Source organism: Prionailurus viverrinus, chromosome D1, assembly GCF_022837055.1.
Source record: "Prionailurus viverrinus isolate Anna chromosome D1, UM_Priviv_1.0, whole genome shotgun sequence".
Classification (NCBI taxonomy): Eukaryota; Metazoa; Chordata; class Mammalia; order Carnivora; family Felidae; genus Prionailurus; species Prionailurus viverrinus.
The window spans coordinates 103,838,298-103,857,420 of record NC_062570.1 but is presented as its reverse complement, the minus strand read 5'-3'; the positions used below and the strand labels follow the sequence as shown (position 1 = coordinate 103,857,420).

The 19,123-nt window shown below is 39.8% G+C and overlaps 1 protein-coding gene and 1 pseudogene across 4 annotated transcripts in view; one reads left to right on the top strand and one right to left on the bottom strand.

Moving 5' to 3' along the window:
* Positions 1-19,123, bottom strand: part of LOC125146581 (beta-enolase-like) — a 42,645-nt pseudogene that overhangs the window by 8,851 nt on the left and 14,671 nt on the right.
* GLYATL2 (glycine-N-acyltransferase like 2) overlaps positions 1-19,123 on the top strand; it is a 70,262-nt gene that overhangs the window by 42,264 nt on the left and 8,875 nt on the right. For 2 of the 4 annotated variants that reach the window (XM_047878482.1, XM_047878479.1), the window contains exon 2: positions 17,909-18,204. The exons of the other annotated variants lie outside the window; for them this stretch is intronic. The gene's annotated coding sequence lies outside the window, so the exon portion shown is untranslated. The remainder of the gene's footprint in view (positions 1-17,908; positions 18,205-19,123) is intronic. 4 annotated transcript variants of the gene reach the window in all.

Sequence of the window (19,123 nt, the reverse complement as noted above, 5' to 3'; positions counted from 1 at the left end):
CACATAATTGACAGCAGTCATTATGAGTCTTGTCTCTGGCTTCTGAGAGACAGTTTTTTAGTAGTGGACTTCTGCCTGGTGTTTGTTTCCAAGTCACTGTTCTGATATCCTGGACATCCACCTTTCCCTTTAGATTGGCCTTGTCTCAGCCCCTGTCACTGACACCTGCTACTCAGTAAGTCCCAAATTTCCATCAGATTAGAGGTGACCTTCCAGTGCCGGTCTCCTCCTCCTCCTCCTCGTCCTCCTCCTCCTCCTTCTCTTCCTCCTTCTTCTCCTCACATCCTACCATTGCTTAGATGAGTTCTATGCCATGACAGGAAGCATGGGGATGTGGCACTCATCCAAGGTTCCAAGCATTGATGAAGTGTCTTTAAGACACTCCAACTTCTCTTCAATGTTACAAGCAGCCATGGTGAGTCTGAACTGGGGTTGGCTCTTCCAGCCTTTTGATGCTGACCAGTTCCCCACCTGTCCTGGTTGGTGCATCTACCTGTTTCTGAGGCTGGATGATGACCATCTGATACTCAGGCCAGGAGTCCACCAGCACATCCAAGTTGAAGGGATTTCCATGGCTGATGTGATAAACAGAGCCATATGCCTGGAGGAGCAGAAGGGAATAGGAGGGGTTGGGAAGGTAGCACTGGCATCCTCAGACATGGGGGCCTGGATGTGATGAGTGAGGGAGACACAGAGGTCAGGAGAGGGTCCTGGGACCAAGTCAGTGACAGGACAGATGAGCCGTGTCTCCAGGACCACACTGATGGAAGTGAAGTTACCAGCAAGCAGGTCGAAGAACTCACAGGCATCTTCATGATCATGAACAGCCAGTGTGCGCTGAGCAGGCATTTGCTAGGCTCTTAGTACTTATATCCTACAGACTGTAGTGCTCGTAACAACTTTAAGAGGAAGGGGCTAATTTTATTCCCATTTCACATGGGAAGAGAGCAAGGCACAGGAAAGTAAAGTAACACACCCAAAACCACCCAATCGGAAGGTGGCAGACTTGGGATGCATATCCATTCAGTCTGGCTCCAAAACCCATGCCCTTAGCCGTCATCCTCCGCTGCTTCCCCAGGTGAATGACAGAACTGGGAGAATGCGCTGAGAGGCAGCATTAGGTCTAGATGGGCCTCCCCCACCATCCTCTTAGCAGCTCCAACCCTCTGCAGAAAGGCAGTGGGGAAGGACCAGAATTATAAGCCTGCTACTTTCTGACCCTCAATATCACACTTCAACACCCCGACCTCCCACCACTGCCTCACCTTTGGGGACTATGGGATGCTTCTGGCCAGGAATTTGCATGAGGTCAACAGCTTCTGGGAATCATGCAGCAGAAGCACTTTGTGGGATGGATGCTTCAGTCTGAGCTCTTCAAGGCGAAACTCTGACAAGGTAAGTAAAGGGAGAGTGTTCAGGGACTGAAGACTGCACTTGACACATACCCACCAAGTAACCCTCATGAGGCTGTTATCATCCTCATTTTGAAGACACCACAGCTCAGAGATACCCAGCAACTTCCTTCAGTTCATCCAGAAAGAAGGGGCAGAGGCAGATTTTGAGACCACGTATGAACGACTGAAACCCACGCTCTTCCTCCCTAAAGGAGTGAATATTAAAAGGGAGCATTAAATGTTCTATGAGGTTCCCAAATGCCCACAACAGAACCCTCTGCCACCTCCATAACCCCTTTCCTATAACTGGGTCCCCGATGTCTAACAAGCCTTCTTTTATTGGGAATAGAGAATGTCAGCTTTCCATGGGCAGGTGAGAAAGGAAAACTTAGGGTTAGCAAACATTTGCTGAAAGGTCCAGCTAGTAAATATTTAAGGCCTAGTGGCCATTTCAGAAGTTGCCTGTTCCATGACAATATTTTACATACAAGGACAAATTTTGACCCTTATCTATGAAGTTCGGTTGAAATGACATTCACAGTTGTCGGAAACATGCCAACAATTTAGTAATTACTTGGAGAAGGCCACTGGCGTAACTGAGGGTGGTTCAAGATGGGTTCAGATTTTGTTGCCTAACCAATCAGAGTCTCAAAATGTTTTCTAATCAGTAAACCAAAAATGAGAGTGCAGGCTTTTCAGAAGTATGGTATTACACGATGCAGCGCATGTAAAATGCTTAGCATTATGCCTGGTAACTAACATATGTTATATCCTTGCATTGATTACATCATCAACATGCTAATTTATAGAGTCAGCATTTATATTCAGTAATGCGAAGAACTGTTAAAAATGTGAGAAACTTATTAAGTTACTCAACATAAGAGAAAGAGCCCAGGGACCAGATATGTAAAGCAATCACTAGCCAACTAGCTAATATAGATGTTTAAAAATGTTTCAGTCTTGGAGGTGAAATAGTTAACAAATATGTGTTAACAGACCAGCAAGATTAAATATACCTTGCCTCCCCTGGGGCTAAGGTTGTGGTATACGCTGTGGCTTGATGAAGCAATCTCTAAACAAACACATCCTGTTGCTGGACCTCAGAATTTCAGAATGCTTGAACCAAATTTCCTACGCTGTTCTTGTAGCTGTTGGAAAAAGCTACTTTATTTTCCACCACCATGAACTTTTCTCGCTCCGTTTCCCCCTCAATTTATCTAAAATTGCCCAGTCCCATGTCTTTCGCTATTAGTTTCTCCTTCTAACTTTCGGTTAAGGTTTTAGAAGTTTTTATTTTTTTTATTTTTTTTAACGTTTATTTATTTTTGAGACAGAGAGAGACAGAGCATGAACAGGGGAGGGGCAGAGAGAGAGGGAGACACAGAATCGGAAACAGGCTCCAGGCCCTGAGCTGTCAGCACAGAGCCCGATGCGGGGCTCGAACTCACGGACCATGAGATCGTGACCTGAGCTGAAGTCGGACGCTTAACCGACCAAGCCACCCAGGCGCCCCAAGGTTTTAGAAGTTTTAATTCCAGGTCCATCATGCTTGTGCAGCCTGCAAAAAGAACTTGTGGTTCCATTTGTGCCGAGAACATGGTGGCCCCTGCTGACACTGGAGAACAGAGCGTTATTCCCCACACACATCTGTCAGCAGTTATGTCCTCCTCCACGATGCCCTGCATACCCTCTCCTTCCGTCACACTCTGTCCTGGCTGGCCTCAGTCCAGAGCCTCCTCCTTACATCAGATATACCCTTTACCTCCTCACATTGGTTCTGCCTCCAACATTTACCCAAATACAAGTTTTCTTGAGCTTCACCATCAGATTTTTCTTTCTAAATAAGAAAACTGCTGAAAAATCTGAGTAGACCCTTTTCTTTTCTTTTTAATGTTTTAAACATTTATTTATTTTTGAGAGAGAGAGAGAGAGAGACAGAGGGCAAATGGGAGGCACAGAGAGAGGAAGACACAGAATCCAAAGCAGGTTTCAGGCTCTGAGTTGTCAGCACAGACCCTGATGTGGGGCTTGAACCCACGAACCGTGAGATCATGACCTGAGCTGAAGTTGGACACTTAACTGATTGAGCCACCCGGGCACCCCTGAGTAGACCCTTTTCTAAACTCTCTATTTTTATTGTGGTAAAATATACCTAATATAAAAGTCATCTCTTTAACAAGTTTTAAGGATATATTATAGTTCAGCCATGTTAAGGACATTGACAGTGTGGTACAACCACATCATGACTATCCATTTCCAGAATTTTTGCATCATCCCCAAAAGAAACTCTGTGCCCATTCAGCAATAATTCCCATTCCTCCTCCCCCAACCTCTGGTAAGCTCTCTTCTATTTCAGTCTCCATGATCTTGCTTACTCTCCATACCTCATATAACTGCAAGCATGTAGCATTTATCCTTTTGTGTCTGGCTTATCTCACTTAGCATAATGCTCTCAAAATTCACCCATGTTTTCATTTCAAAATTTCATTCAAAATTTCATTTCTTTTTAAGGTGGAGAAAAGTCCCATTGTGTGTGTGTGTGTGTATTCATGTATGAATACACACACACACACACACACACACATTTTTTTTACCATTCACCTCTTTTTAAAAAAAAATTTTTTTTTCAACGTTTATTTATTTTTGGGACAGAGAGAGACAGAGCATGAACGGGGGAGGGGCAGAGAGAGAGGGAGACACAGAATCGGAAACAGGCTCCAGGCTCTCAGCCATCAGCCCAGAGCCTGACGCGGGGCTCGAACTCACGAACCGCGAGATCGTGACCTGGCTGAAGTTGGACGCTTAACCGACTGCGCCACCCAGGTGCCCCATACCATCCACCTCTTGATGGACATTGGGTTACTACCACCTTTTGCCTATTATAAAGAGTGTTGTTAGGAATATTGGTGTACAAGTATGTATTTGAGTCCCTGCTATCAATTCTTTTGGGTATATACCTAGGAGTAGAATTGCTGGATCATATGGTCATTCTATTTTAAAGGTTTCAAGGAATCACCATACTGTTTTGCACAATGGCCATGTGACCTCTTGGGTGTCAAGTTCCTCACACAATATGGCAATTGTGGGACCAATACACCACTCACAGCCCCACTATCTAGAGACAGCTACTGCGAACACTGTGATGTACGTTATTCCAGTGTTATTGTCCATGATTGATACTTTAGTTATGAAGGTATATTTGTCAAGATAGGGGAGAGACATTTTATTTAACAGTTTTCAGGGTTTTTCTGTAGCCTTGTTTTGTGCCGGTATCAGCCTATCAATAACCAATATTGTGGTTGGACCGGCCTTTGTGGTTCCTATTATGATTCCAAGATGCCCTCGGCCATAACCATCAAGGAACTTTGAAAGAAGTAGAGTCTTATTATTCATGGACCTGGGAATTACACACTGGGGGCCACAACTTGAGGTCAAGGTGGAGAGAGAGAGAGAGAGAGAGAGAGATAGAGAGAGAGAGAACAGATGCCTGGGGTTCTGCTTTTTTGAGGGGTTAAGGTTTGGGGGCTTGGGAATTAAGGATCTCACTCTTCATTGGTGAATTTATAATGTAAGAGCAGGAATTTTTTTCTGTAAATGTATTTTCTTTGTGATCTTTCTTAATAGCATTTTATTTTCTCTAGTCTCCTTTATTGTAAAAAATACAATATACATTACACATATCATGCAATAAAATATCTATTAATTGTTTGTATTATTGGTAAGGCTTCCAGTCAATAGTAGGCTATTAGTTAAGTTTTTGGGGAAGAGCAGGAATTTAAAGCACAAGAAGAGAAAAAGCAAGTGGCTCAAAAGGTCAGTTATCAAAATCAACCAGGATCTCTAAAATGAAGGAAATGCAGTGAGGGTAGGTGGCCTGGCTCTTTATCTAGATGTGTGGCAGGGCAATGTGTATATTCAAAATAGCCTTCTTTCAAGTGGATGCCTCTTTGAAATGGATGCCTCAGCAATCAAAGCTTAGGTCAGACACTTGCATTACAAAAAAGAAAATAAAACTGTCAAGGTTGACACTAAGAGCCTGAATATTTAGAGTACCTTACATGGTATCTATATTTGCACCTATATTTTTGTCCTGAGTGCCACAAATGTTAGGGTGTCCTCCAGCGGGAGACACGGACTTGTCCACAGATCGATCTCAGCAATAGGGCAGAGGTGTGACCAGGAAGCATATGTACTTGTGGGGTCCAGATGTGTCTGGGCAGCTTCCTAATTTTGGTAAAGGGGCAATGTGTTGGGCTTGGGACAGGATCCAGACAGGGGTCCTTGAAGAGAAACAAAACTCACATAGGTAACATTTTTGTAAGAATGATATGCTCTCCATATTGTTTTGCAGTCTGCTTTCTTCGTTTAACAGTATTTTCAAAAACATAGGCTCTTGACATCGAGCACTTTTTACTTAATACTACTGATGAGTACAACAAAACTTATTTGACCACCTCCGCATGGTTGGGCATTTAAATACTTTTCTGGGTTTTCGTTTTCCCAAATATCTGTGTAATTAATCTTCCATACTTCCAAATCTTTGTAAATAGCCACAGTTATTTCCTTAGATTAATTACATTTCAAGAATGGAAATTGGGAATCACAAGTAGTTAATATTTTGTTCTAGAAACATGTAAGAGCCAGCCTTTATTCAGCCTCTGCTATGTGTTAGTAACCTTTGCATACAATATCTTCTTTAATATTCTTTATAGTTCAAGTTATTCTCATTTTACAGATGAGAAAACCAAATCTCAAATGGTGAATTGTTCAAGGTCATTTGATTAAGACAGTGGTGGTAACAAGATCTGCACCATCTTGTGTATTTCCAACCCCAGCATTAGCTCCTATCTGCCTCAAGGCTGCCTGAGTTTCTTGAATACAGTATCTCAGGCACTTGGCCAGGAGAATAACTTCCTTATGGGCTCCCACACTGTTTGCAGGGCTGCAGAATTTTCCAGTTCCTTTTGGCCATTTGGCCAGACCAGTCTTCTTTGCACTAGCCCTTACAATCATCTCTGGAGTCTCTGGAGCTCAGCCTAGGCTTATGGGGTACAGAGGGCTAGGGCTTCCAGATCCTTATGCTTCTTTTCTTCAGAACATCTACTATCTCATAGAAAGTAGTCTCTTTGAAGGACTTCAAATCAACTTCTCTGATGCATCTAGCTTGCGAATCAAAACAGAAAGCTTATCCAATCAATGAGCATGGAATGTTTTTCCATTTCTTTGTGTCTTCTTCAATTTCTTTCATAAGCTTTCCGTAGTTTTCAGTGTACAGATCTTTTACGTCTTTCGTTAGGTTTATTCCCAGGTATCTTACGGTGCAATTGTAATTGGGATCAATTCTTCGATTTCTCTTTCTGGTGCTTCATTATTGGTTTATAGAAATGCAACTGATTTCTGTGCATTGATTTTATATCCTATGACTTTGCTGAATTCACGTATCAGTTCTAGCAGTTTTTTGGTGGAATCTTTCAGGTTTTCCATGTAGAGTACCATGTCATCTGTAAACAGTGGAAGTTTGATTTCTTTCTTGCCAATTTGTATGTCTTTAATTTCCTTTTGTTGTCTGATTGCCACGGCCAATTTCTAGTACTATATTGAGCAACCGTGGTGAGAGTGGACATCCCTGTCATGTTCCTGACCTTAGGGGGAAAGCTCCCAGGTTTTCCCTATTGAGGATGGTATTAGCTGTGGGTCTTTTGTATATGGCTTTTATGTTCCTTCTATCCCTACTTTGTTGAGAGTTTTTATCAAGAAAGGATGCTGTATTCTTTCAAATGCTTTTTCTGCATCTATTGAGAGGATCACATGGTTCTTATCCTTTCTTTTATTAATGTGATGTATCACATTGATTGATTTGCAAATATTGAACCAGCCCTGCAGCCACTTGACCATGGTGAATAATTCTTTTAAGGTATTGTTGGATTCAATTTGCTAGTATCCTGTTGAGAATTTTTGTATCCATGTTCATCAGGGAAATTGGTCTGTAATTCTTTTTAGGGTGCCTTTGGTTTTGCAATCAAGGTAATTAATGTTGGCCTTGTAGAATGAGTTTGGAAGGTATTCTTCTATTTATATTTTTTGGAACACTTTCAAAAGAATAGGTATTAACTCTTCTTTAAATGTTTGGTAGAATTCCCCTGGGAAGCCACCTGGCCCTGGACTCTTGTTTGTTGGGGGATTTTTGATTACTGATTAAATTTCTTTACTGCTTATGGGTCCATTCACATTTTCTATTTCTTCCTCTTTCAGTTTTGGTAGTTTGTATGTTTCTAGGAATTTGTCCATTTTTTCCAGATTGCCCAATTTGTTGGCATAAAATTGCTCATACTATTGTCTTGTTATTGTTTATATTTCTGCAGTGTTGGTTGTGATCTCTCCTCTTTGTGATTCGTGTTGTTGTTGTTGTTGTTGTTGTTGTTTTAATTTGGGTACTTTCCTCTTGTTTTTTGATAAATCTGGCTAGGGGTTTATCAATTTTGTTAGTTCTTTCAAAGAACCAGCTCCTAGTCTCGTTGATCTGCTCCACTGTTTTTTTGTTTTTGTTTTTCTTTTTTATATAATTGATTTCTGCTCTAATCTTTATTTCCTTTCTTCTGCTGGTTTTGGGCTTTACCTACTGTTCTTTTTCCAGCTACTTTAGGTATAAGGTTAGGTTGTCAGTCTCTAATTTTTAGGTATAAGGTTAGGTTATTCAGTCTCTAATTTTTTTCAACTCTTCCTGAAATTTTACAAGATGCTGTCTCAGTGTACAGGAGGAGGAGAGTAGCTTTTTGCAACTTAAGACAGAGTTTTTGGGCTGGCAGTTTCATGATTTTCTAGACCCCATCTATCTGGTAGCTTCTTTCCCTTCTGGCATTACTATATGGGGAACTGGTAGGCCATTATTTGACTCATGCAATGCTCCTTGGGAATACTGGCAACCTCCTTCTTACTGATTTGGTGCCTCCTGCATCATCTGCTTGGCTGCAGACCCTATAGTTGCCCCTATGTCCTTCTTCTACCTGCTCTTACCTAGAAGACTCCACCAGTCCTGTCTTAATCAACTCAGTATCCCTGCTGCGCAAAAACTGAACACCGCTGGGGAGGGGTAAGCTTCAAGCAGGCACACCCCCACGCTTATAGGACTGAGGGCAAGGGGACAGATGGAGGACCACATGCCTAACTGTGTAAATATGTATGTCTATGTCTAAATATTTATATTTTATAAGTCAGTAATCAAACTATTAAGTAACATTTTGTGCTCCCACCTTGACAAATATACTTGCATAATGACACAATAAAAAGAACCCTAGTAAATACATTTTAAGATGACTAAAAGTTGACAATGTATCAAAGATACCTGGATTTGTTTACATTGGATATCTTTGGGTGTCCTGTATCATGGAGTAGTGATATTTAAGTGATTGATACAATAAGGAGCTATATGATTTATAAGTTACTACAAACTTATTCAATAAAATTTATTTCCCTTACTTTCATTTAATCAAAATTACAAAATATGTTTTACGAACAATTTTCACATAATTTTTGCTCTTTTGACAATTGATAAATTAGATAAGCTTTCTTGAATCATTATAGCTCCGAGATTTATTTTTATCAATCAAACCTTGCTCTGCTGAGGCAATAGCAACTGGTATTAAAATTCTTAAAGTAGTTCCTAAATTCAGAAATAAACCATGAATTTTATATATTATGTTCAGATTCTGTAATAAGGTAGTCATGTAAGATATTATTATTGTAGAAATACTCCAAATTATTTTAATTTCAGTATATATATATATATGTGTATATATATATATGTATATGTATATGTATATATATATATATATATATATATATATATATATCCCAATCACTTACATAATTATTTTTATCATCTCTTAAAGCAACACCTGGATCCTTAAAACAATATAAAGAATTGATGTCACAATTCATGCATATTATTTCTACATTGACATGAATACAAATTGAAGAGCAATATTAATTACTTAATATTGCAAAATATCCCTTATCTCCTTTATGCAACTATTATAGATACTTAACTAATGCATTAGAACCTATAGACCCATGACTTGGAGTGCAAAGAAAATGGGCAACAGGGGCTACCTTATGTCATCATATATTGTATTTAGGCTCTTTTAGAAGAGGACTTGGTAAGTTAAGTAATAAGCAATGTAAATTAAGTCATTTTTCTTGTAATGTTTCAGTAACAGCACAACCTACTATCCTTCATGGCATTTGGATTGGTACCCTTTTGTTCTAGAAATGCAGAGAAGCATTTCCCCAGGGACTGAATAGTGTTAGTCACAAGGACGGGTGTTTAAATTTATAGGGGGAAATATGTCAGCACTCAGAACTGGATCCCAAGTAGTGAAGGAGCCTATGTGGTCTTGAGTAAACTAATATTTTTGTGAATGGTGGTGATATGCTGATCTCTCTAAATGAAGTATGGTGCCCAGGCCAGGGGCTTCTTTTGTGCAGATACAATTAGCTTCAAGGCCTCCCTGTGATTTTGATGCAACACCAACTGCACTGTCATGGTCTGTTCCCAAGGTTGTACAGGGAATCCCACAACGTGACCTTCCCAGGTACCAACCGTGGAAGTGGAGCCAAGAATCCCTCACCTGTGATATTATCCTTCCTCCTCAACACCCCCTGTCCCTTCTCCAAAGCAAAAGCCCGTTAGGGAAAAAATCACAGGTCTGATGGCTGGCTTCCCCCTGCACCTCATTCTTCCTTTATTCTCACAGGCCTGGCGGGCCCAGAGGTGTCTTCATTGTCATCCTATTTTCTCCCACAGGGCAGCACATCATAGGATTTGATGCCGTAAACAGAACGGAAGATGTCTCTGAGGAGTCTTTCAGCTTTATTTTTGAGATGATAAAGAGGGGGGAAAGAAAAAAAGCTTTGCTACATAGTCCTATGCTTGAGAAAAAGAAACTAAACATTAATTCTTTCTTCTTCATGGCATTGTTTTTCTAAAAAAAAAAAAAAGACTTTTCTCTCCCAAACGTATGGAAGCTCAAGTTAATACTATTGTCATGGTATTTAAAAATTACATATATTCATATAGTTGGAAATCCTGCAAGCAACCATTCAGGGCTGGTCTAATTATCCATACTTTAGAGAAAGAAGCTGAGATTTAGGTCACTTTGCCTGGAGCCACACAGCTCAGTAAATGGCAGAGCTAAAACTGGGTTTGAGTAAATGACGACATGAGTGGAATTCTTGAAAACATGTACAAATTATGCTGAATCAAATGAATGTATAACATATGAATGAATATCAAATGTACCACTATCACATACAGGTGCCTCATCATAAGGGTTATTGGTTACAAGCTAACAAGGAATTCATAGTGGTGGAAGAGACCTTAGAACCAGCCTTGGGAATAGAGAGTAACTAAGGAAAGTTCCGGAGGCCCAGGAAGAAAGAAGTACAGCAGCATTCTCCCACAAGCAGCCCTTTGATTAGCACGTATCTGCCTTGCACCATCCACTCAGGATTCAACATCCCCAGTGAAAGTACCTGGGATGCTGACGTTGCATCCATACCAGAGGCTCGGAGGAACAGAATGTTTTCTTGAATTAAGAATGTGACATTATTAGGAAAAGAGGATGGGCACTAGGCAACCAGATAAAACCATAAATACCAGGACACTGGCATCATGGGGGAGATAACCATGATTTAAAAACACGCAGTAGGTTCCAGAAAGTGTGCTTAGTGCACCCCATGAATTATTTTATCATCAATAACTCTGTGAGGTAGATAGTATCATTGTTTAAATGTCACTGCTCTGTATATTGAGGCTGTGGGAGTTTAAATGTCTTGCTTAAAGTCACATAGATGCTAAGTTGCAGGATCTGCTTGAGAACCTAGGCCCAATGACCAAAAACTCCCAGTTTTAACTGTTATTTTGTATTGCATCTCTACCAATAGTGGGTGGGGGAGACTCAAAGGAAAAGGAGGATACAGTAGCCTCTGGCCCAAGTTCCTTCTGGCTTACTTGCCAATATCCCCCAAATACTCACCCCTGAACATTGTGGACCTTGATACCTTTACTCTAACCTACTTTGATCTGAGAATATTCTTGAGACAAGTGCTGTCTTATCCCTTTGGCAATTCACTTTCAATAAGACTAGTCAAACAAATCTCTGAATAGTTATTTATCTATTTTTACCTTTTTGATGCCTTTCTGGATATCTTTGCCTTTTCCACATCCCTGAGGAAACTGGCAGGTAATGCGGTCTCAAATAGCTGGTGGCAATCAGAAGCACAATAATGAGGTTTACCTCCACATCTCATTGGAGGCTGTTAGCAAAGGTTTTGGGGTGTTAGGCTCTGGAACCAAACTATCTAGATCTGAGTTCTGGCTCAGCTATTTCCATTCTGTGTGATAGTAAAATTAGTAATGCTTACCTCATAGGTGAGGATCAAATAAAACAGTATGTTAATCAGTTAGAATGTGCTTGGTATTTTGTTAATTGATCAATGTTAACCATTATTATTCTAAACCTACAGTCCTGGCAATTCCTGGAAACTCTTGAACATCTTTAAATTTATGTTGTTTACATTCTCACTGTTCTCTAATGGAATGTCCATAAGCAGATTTAAAAGGTTCCCTTGGTAAATAGCAAATCCTTCCTCATGAAGCATGATGGGAGGGTGGATAGGTGGCTGGGCATCTGATAACCTCTACTGCAGAATCTGTTGTGGAGAAACGTGTGGTCTCATGGAAAGAATGGGGTGGAGGAAACTGGATTTAGAAGGTTTGATACCATGAAAGCCCTACCCAAAGTAAGGACATTCATAAATACAGAGAAAGATTTGTTTTTATAGTTGTTCAAAAACCATAATACAGAGTTCAAGTGAAGTAAGATTGTTTCTTACTCACATATTTTTCCTTTAAAATAATTAAGATTATTGATGCTTCCATTAGATCAGTCCACAGATCCTTCTGTCATCTTTTGCTTTTTCCTCCTTCTCAATCAGTCACTAAATACTTTCAGTTTTACATTTGAATTATCTCAAAACAACCCACCTCTTTCCATGACAATGGCTAGTGTATCAGCTCAGGTGGCCATCACCTCTGTGTGCATCCCACCAATAGACATCCCCCTCCCAGCCATGTTTCTCCAGTCTTGACTTTCCAATGGCCTTCCATCACCTTTGGGATGAATTAGAAAGTCCTTCTTAACAGGGCTGATTAGTGCCTTTCCCTCTGGCACTCTCTTTCACCCTCCCATCTGTGCTCCAGTCTTACCTGAGTTCTTCAAGTACATCTTCCAAAGTGCTCTATTCTCTCTTGCTCTGAGAAGTCACAGATACTGTCCCTCTATCTGGAGTATGGTCTTCATCAACTTCAACATCCCTACTCTCCTTCAGTTGGCTGGCTGTCTTGAACCTCACAGTCTAGGACAGTGTAACAGAGTAGGTATTCAACTAGTATTTGTGATAAGTAAAGGAATGGCAAGTGAATGGTTTGTTGTATCTAGCCATGTTCACTAAAGGACTTAAGGCAGTTATTTCTATTTGCCTTTCCCTGGACAGAATCACTACTTCTTTCCTTTCCATTTTCCCTAAGATAGCATCACTGAAGTCTGTTGTAGGGAACACATATTTCCTTGTGTTTGGTTTTCCATCCATGCACCAACGCCTTTCTGATTTTAGGATTTGGAAGATGTTGATTGCCTTCTCCACTGGGCTTCTTGATTCATTTCCCAGCTTCCTTCCTTATCACAATGGGTTATTTTCCTTTATGGTGGTAGGTTCTGCATGTGCTCATCAATACCGTATTCTCTCTTTTTTATCTTGAGACAACAGCTAGAGACTATTGTCCAATATCAGTTGTAGCTAAGTATAGTTGTGTGCCTGAATTATGGCTAGTGAAATTTTAGTGAAGTGATGGCACCATTTCTGTGGCTGGCCCTTCCTCTCTTTCACTATGAGCTGACCAGAGAGAACTCTGAAGTCTTAGAGGAAGACAGAATAACAATATGGAAAAAAGCCTGCATCCTAAAGAAAGTGAGGCAAACCAAGAAACAGACTCTTAACTGCAGAGAACAAACTGATCCTTACCAGATGGGAGGGGGTAGAGGGATGGGTTAAATCAGTGAAAGGGATTAGGGAGGGCATTGTTGTGATGAGCACAGGGCAATGTATGAATCACTATACTGTACACCTGAAACTAAAAATACACTGTATGTTAACTAACTGGAATTTAAAAAAATTTTAAAAGCCTGCGTGCTGATAGGACTGTGTGGGACGGGGTAACCTCATATGGCACTGTGATGTAGGGAAGAAGTAAAACTTTTCTTTACTTGTATGTTAAGTCACTGAAATTTTGGAGTGGCCTGCCCTGACTGATACACTTATCTTTTCAATATCTCAATGACAAGATCTCTCATTATACTACTCTACCATCTGGCTTCCCCCCTTTCTGTTTTCAACTTTCTTTCTCTACACATTTATAGGTGACTGACAATTTGCATATAAAAGATCCCAAAGTGTCCAGGTTGCGTAAAGGCACAAGTAATAACAGTGATTCTATTTGGGGTAGGAATATTTGGTAGAACAAACAATAAGAAAGAAAAAGTGACTGTCCATACAGTTCTATAGAAGTAAGGAGAGGGCATCCAGGAACCTAATGTTAGTAATTATGTCTCTTACATACTGAGTTTCTAGGAGAGTCCAAATATCATGAAATAAAATTCTTTCTTAAGTGGGCAATTCAATTGTGCAACCATTATAAACTATCTTTAGAAAAAAATTTTAATGGCTTGAGAAATCACTTATGTGATACTCAGTGTGGGACATAAAAATTGTATGATCTCGACTATCCACAATATGATCTCAACTATCAAAGAAAGTATACTTTTATTGGCAGGAAATAGGTCAACATATGTAAAAAAGAGGATGAATCAACATATTGTAACTAATGTAATTTTGTGAACAAATTAATCATAAAACACTACAAGTATGTCAAATTTTTTTGGTTCAAAAAATGGAATTACTAAAACTTTAAGGCCTTATATAACAAGCACATGCATAGTGCTAAATCCTCATCTGTGGGATTTAAAATGTTATCTAAATGAATGAAGTATGTTTGTAAGAAGACAGAAACTGGCCAAGGGTAAGGAATGACTCATTGAAGAATCATGGTGTCATTAAAAGAATCTGGTCTTTGGCTTCAGTTGAGGCATTGCTGTTGGCTAGTTTTGTGACTTTGTGGAAGGCATTCATTCTCTCTCAACACCATCTTCCTGATTAGTGTGAAAATACCTCTTGCTTTTCTCACTTCATGAATGATTAAAATTTTTGAAGTTGTTCCACACCGTTTCAGAAAGTCGGTAAAATTTTGAAAGCTTTTTTACCCTCTCCTCTCTCTCAATGTTTCCAAATGTTAATGCAGACCAGAATCTTTTAGGTAGCTTATTATAAAATACAGACTCCCAAGTGTTCTGGGAGGCCATGATTCAACTGATTTGGAAAAGTTCCTGTATTTTTAACAAGCAAGCACAGATGATCTTGACGGTGTGAGGAGAGTGCTTTGAGAAACCATTTTACCACCATTCTTCTCCAAAATGAATTCCAGCCCCATCCATGCTTCTGTCTGGTAGCTGTTTATTCTTCTTGTGTTACTATACCCCCCTCACTTGTCCTTTTCACTGTAAACAATACAAAGGACAAGGTGTATGAGCTCAGTTCTTATACTAACAGCAAATGCCCAGGGGTATTCTAGCTTTTCCAGGTTGAAGACATTAAACCAGGAGGTTTGCAGTGAAGCCAAATTTTCTACATCTTTTGTTTGCCCTAATGATACTACCTGAATAATGCTGGAGCTGAGCCATTTCTGCTAACTCTAAAGTTGCCTCATCATTATTGCTTGGAAATAGCCAATCAGCTATAAGTGATAGCATATAAATAAAAAACTTCAGCGGGAAACTTCTTACAATCATAGAAATTGCTCATACAGAACATATTCCTGGTCTTCCTCTGGTCCACACAAAGCGTCTGACTTAATGTCAAAGAACAGAACCTCCAGTGTGCTTTACTGGAACCCACAGCTTCTTGGAGCTTTATGCTGACCAGTGACAACATGAGTCAGTTCAAGTTTTAGTGTGGATGACTGTAAGTTAGTAGCTACGGAAGCCTCTCCACTGCCACATTAAGCAACGACAGAAGGTGGTGTGTATACACGTTTACAAAGAAACTTCAGGTAAGCAGAATTATTTTGGACAGCCAAAGTTTTTTTTCTAAGCCTTTCAATTAATCAGAATCCTGGTTCTAAATAATTAGTATTTTGTTAATTGACTCCCCCCTGCCCCCTGCCACATGCAAATCCTTGGAAGGAGCGCTCACAAGTCCCAATGTTGAGAACCAAATCTCGAAAATATTGTAGGTCTCTGAACCTGGAAAATACCTTAAGAATCTGCCCATGCTAGTGTTGTGTTATTTTGAACTGGTAAGCCGTAGAAATGCTTTCCTTGAACCATAAATTACTGATATATATGCCTGTCCCTGCACTCTCCAGACATCCACAAAAATACCATGATCAAGTATTTGACAAGAATCAGCATTCTCCTGGCCTCTAACCCATCTTCTAAAGTGTTACTTGTCCATTTGAATAGAAAAACCTTTGAGGGCTGTGCCAGATGGCTAAGATGAAGTCTTCCTCTTTCCTGTTGCTTTCTGTCAAATTTCTCTCCATTCATGGATGCATTTAGCATCTGACTTTTCTCTCATCAAACTCCTGCCACATCATGGTGATGCCTATCATACATGATACTCCTAGTCCCTTACTGGCTCCTACTCTATTGACTTGAAGTTGGAGCCAACAGCCATATATCCAGAACTAATCTACCTCTGAAATCCTAACCTCTGACAGCCTAATTTCTGACTCTGCTCTCATGTAGTCTGCATACATTTTCCCTATCACCATTGCTATTCTTTGACCTTATAAAGTGTGCTCTCTCCATCTTGTCCCCCTTGATTGGTCTCTATCCTACCTTCTTTCCTTCCTTCTCTCTTCTAAATCCTACAATTTAAATTTATTTCCTTGTTCTCAAATATTTCGCCTCCTTTATTTATTTATTTATTTATTTATTTATTTATTTATTTATTTTCTGCTCTAGCCTGGTTCATTTCAATTTGTTTTCTCTGCTTCTACTCTCTGGGTGGTGAGCTCATAAGTGTGGATGAATATCACTCCCAAATAGTGGTTTTCCCTCTGCACCTAGTCCAAAGCAATGCCTGGAGATCCCTGTATGTATTCATTGTCTGTGCTTTCTCCTGCTAACATCAGATGCCATTCAATCCCTAATCATTTCCCATAAAAACTTACTATTTTTTCTCTATGCTTTCCTGGCACACTCTCCCACCTTACTCACTTCCAAAGAAAGACTTGTCATTCTATTTCTTCCAGAAGATGGACAAAGATAACTTGTCACCTTCCTGCTCTTTTGTCTCACCCCAAGTAAATGCACACACATGCACGTGCATACGCCTGAACTAAAAGCTTTCTCTTCCACCTCAGTGGAAGAGGTATTCTTCCCACCCAAAACTAATCCCAACACCTACTCTTAGAGATAAGGTTACAAATTAGATGAACTAATAAACACAAAGGATTTGGAACAGTGCCTGGTCAGTGGATTTAGCTATTTTTCTTTCCTCTTTCCACCTCCTGTTTTATCCATGGGCCTATCCAGTTACTCTCCATCATACCTGGATTTATGTAGTTAGCATAAATATGCTTACGACTCTCATCTAATAAGAAATTTCTTCCTTTGAGCTCCCACAGTCTCCTTCCTCCCTCTATACTCCTGTATTCTTCTCCTTCCTTTTGTGGCCAAGCTCTTTAAAGACTTATCTTCACTTCCTCATGGTTCATTTAGTCTCTAATTCTCTTCACCTGATTTCTTCTCCATCATTTCCTGGTCTATCTCTCTCCAGATCAGTAATCAATTCCCAACTCCATATTGCAGTGGCATTTTTAGTACTCATCTCTTAGTTTCCCAGCAGCATTTGACTCTTCTAATCACTCCCACCTTTAAATAAATTTTCTCCTCTTTTGACTTCTGAGATGCCTCTCATCTTATTTTTCACACTCTTCTTTGGCCACTTTCCCCCAATCTCCTCTGTTGGAACCTTCCTAATTTCATTAAACATCTATGTTCTTCTACATATTTTTATGGATGATCATAACAGAGTGTCTATTGGATTAGGTTAAGTCAGAAGGATTCTATCACCTGGAGGCCCCAGAGTGAATTGGAAATAGATGTCTCCAACTGGTGGGAGCCAAGCAAGGGTCTTGCCCTGAAGGGCACTTGGCTGTAACATGGCACAGAAATGGAAGAGCATGTGCTGTGAATGATGGGATGTGGCAGCAGGGAACGGAAGTTATGCACAACCATTCTCCCATCCCTTCTTAATGCATCCCCCTACATCTTATATATCTGACATAAGGTACTAAAACCAACTCATCATTGAACATTTTCTTCTTTATTTGAAAGCTTCCATTAGCAGCCACATTGTCTTCAGAGCTGGAGTTGAAAGCTTGGAGAGTGAAGAAAATTGTTGCTCAGTCTTCCCCAAAAAATATCCCAAGAGTCCCCTCTCTATGCCTCACTGATTCCATTCATTCACTGAACAAAAAGTTCATTGGTGGCTATACTATGCCAAGTGCTGTGCTTGATGCTTGAACTGTAAGGAAGAATAAGAGATGGTCCTACTTTCCAAGGAGATTACACTCTTCTGGAGAAATTTGCTACAAAAGGCCTGAAGAATGAGCAGAATAATCTGCCATTTGGTTAGTATGTCCATTGTCCTAGACAGGGCCAGAAATATACTGGCTTGTTCTAGAGCTGTGATTTGCCTCAAGATGTCTTTTGTTTGGTTTTCGTGCTAACAGATTTACTTAGAGAACTTATATTTAGTGCCATATTTGAAGCTTTGTTTGGTTATGCTCCTGTCCAATAGAATGGTCCCCTTGATTGGGTTTTCAGGTATTCACAATTTCCCTCAGAAGCACATCTGTACACCATCCAACAGAACACTAAGCCCTTCATATACATATACATTTCATGATGTCATCCTTAGGACAACCCACAAAGTAGGTATGATTATCCCCATTTTATAGATGAAGAAAGTAAATCTCAGAAAGTTTCAAGTAAAGTAATATACCTAAAGTGACCCAGCTAGCAAGTAGAGGAGCCAAGGTTTGGGTCCTGGTCTGTTTGACTCCAAAGACCATGTTCTTAATCGCTGTACTTCCTTTTGGTTTGATTTTGGCTACATACACCAATACCATATGATAGGTGCTAGATTTTTCCAGGATAGTTATGATTTAAAAAAAAATGATGGCTCCTCTATAAGCCATCAAAATTGCTCTGAGGTTTTTTTTTTGTTAGTTTTTAGAAAATATGGCTACTCTTATAAATGTCTTTAAGTATCATATATACTTCGATCGGGTATATGTAATATAAATATATATACATATTCATGGGTATAAGAATGGAAAAAAATTCCTATGTGTATCTTATTTATATACTACTTTATTTCAGAAAGACTTCGAGGTGAATATACACACACATACACATACATGGCTAACCATTTTACCTATCCATCTTTATATTACCCACATGGCATTATATTAGATATTTTCCTGACTTTCTAACACAGACTTTTTCCTCTGTCATTAAGCACACTTTGTAGACATTACTTTCATG